The following is a 2,160-nucleotide window of genomic DNA, read 5'->3' as shown; positions in this document are numbered from 1 at the left end:
AGAACAAGCTCTGTGTGTGCGTGCTCTGTCCAGTTTCACAAAGACAAATCATGACAATCACTATATAATGCTGTTTGTCTGAATTAACACTATATTTCAATCAACAAATCCTGTACTAGGCTAGTGAAACGTAACTAAAACTACTAAGCAAAGTGACGATAATAAGAATCTAAGCTAAGGAACTATGTACATGCAAAAAGACACAAAAGACAAAAGACAAAAGACGTGGTTGATCATCAGAATATTTCAGTGAATCCTGGTTCACTGCAGATCTGACGTAAAGAACATGGAATGAGCTTAAATTAGCTTAACTAATTTAGAACAACATTTGGCATGTGTTTCAACCCGTTCACAATGCAAATCCTGAGTTACACAAAACATTATTTGAGGAAATGACATTTCAAAAAATGATTTGCTCAGTAAAATCATTTACTTTAGGAACAATCGATTTTATTAACGCAATCATGCCTCCGGGAGGCTAGGGGTCGCTGTCGCAATTGGTCGCTAAAATCGGCTACTCCTAAAGACAAAGCGCCTTTAAATCGCAATAGTATTAATGCGGTAATAACGCTCATAGCACTATTGAACGATGGCGGAGCAAAACGATGCAAACCTTATGCTTGAACAAGCTTGAATAACCGGAAATCGGAAGTTACCAGGGCTTAGCATTTTGGCTAGCGGTGTAAGTCGGGGGCCCAGGAGGCTCGCAGGGTGGGGGGGCTGGTATCCCCTGCCCCCTCTCCTCTGTAGTCCCAGGCAGGAAGTGAAGACTGAGGGATTGTCTTGTGGGGTAAAGGTTTTGTAGCACTGATGGAACCCTGCTGAGGGGGCGGGTCCTTGGTGCCTGTAAAACAAAATTTTGTTTCCAATGCAATTTGAATTTTGTCCATGGCTCTGATGGCATAACAAGAGCCTTATAAGCAAGTCTTGTGGGGTGGTAGGGGGAGATCGCTTGATGCAGATTGGCTGGCACACAGGTATTTCAAGAGGCAATCAGTGGATGCAGGTGCGCAGTAGGTAAGTCTTCCAGCTAGAACTTTTGTCTAATCTTAATTTCCAATAAATATCTATTTTGATATTGCTGTCATTTGTGTTCCTGGTAATGGACGAGAAGGGGTTGGCCATGATTGAACTGAATGATTAAATTGTTATTATTATTATTATTATTATTATTATTATTATTATTATTATTATTATTGTTGGACTTATTCATTAGTTCTGTCAGGGTTCCTGTGTGAGAGTGTGTGCGTGCGAGTGATGCATCTCTTCCAGCGAGGATCTTGGTGGAGAGCCAGGGCAGCCCTCACAGGTGCAGCTCATTGGCCTCATCAGAGTGCTGGAGATAAAGGAGCAGCAGAGCCTTCACTCAGTGCTGGATGATTAACGTCTATTGGTAGTTTCTCCGGCCTCCACCTGTAGTCAGCTATCTCAAGTCTTTGCTAGTCACTTGATTACTTGCCAGAAACTGATTGCACTGTGTTTCCCGTCTCCAGGTTATTTTTTGTCGCTGGTGCTTCCTAGAAGGATAAATTTTGTCACCAACTCCATCTGTGTGACCACTCTGCAAGTGCCTGCCTGCTCGCTCCATTGCCCTCTCATCTCACTCCACCCAACTTCCGGATCTCGGACTCACCCCAGGAAGTTCCACCTACCGCTCACCACACAGGACCCCTGAGCACTATTCTCCAACACTTTAACCAAGAGCCTTCAAACGTAAGCCTGTCTCTTATTACACCAGACCGATTCATCTCTGGCCATCAATAACCCAACTCTCATTCCAGGCCAGGCGCCAAGGATTACATGACTGAACCACTCCCAGAGACACCAAGGAAGCCTGTCTCGCTGTTTGTTCTTTAAAAGAAATAAACTAATTCTTTTCACTAACTAGTTGAGTCTGCATGTGGGTCAAGAGGTTAAATCCGAACATGTCAAGTTCAGGCTGATTTGTGATCCTGATATGCATCCCAGTGAATTATTTTATCCTTAAAAATAATCAAGACATTCTTATATAATATAATAACAAACATTAACTGTATTTTTTCATTTGTTTTATTTATGTTTTAATTTATAATGATTAATTTATGCCTTATGATAGACTGGCGACCTGTCCAGGGTGTACCCTGCCTCTCGCCTATTGACAGCTGGAGATGGGCACCAACA

General features: G+C 42.5%; 1 long non-coding RNA gene across 1 annotated transcript; it reads left to right on the top strand.

Moving 5' to 3' along the window:
- The first annotated feature begins 1,254 nt into the window (after nt 1-1,254).
- Nucleotides 1,255-1,875, top strand: LOC118563100. Its single transcript, XR_004931014.1, has 3 exons — nt 1,255-1,393; nt 1,494-1,713; nt 1,782-1,875. It is a non-coding gene; the product is annotated as an uncharacterized LOC118563100 (long non-coding RNA).
- Nucleotides 1,876-2,160: the final 285 nt, after the last annotated feature.

This window comes from Fundulus heteroclitus, chromosome 5 (assembly GCF_011125445.2).
Source record: "Fundulus heteroclitus isolate FHET01 chromosome 5, MU-UCD_Fhet_4.1, whole genome shotgun sequence".
Classification (NCBI taxonomy): Eukaryota; Metazoa; Chordata; class Actinopteri; order Cyprinodontiformes; family Fundulidae; genus Fundulus; species Fundulus heteroclitus.
Note: the sequence above shows the minus strand (reverse complement) of the source record. Positions and strands in the feature narration are given on the sequence as shown.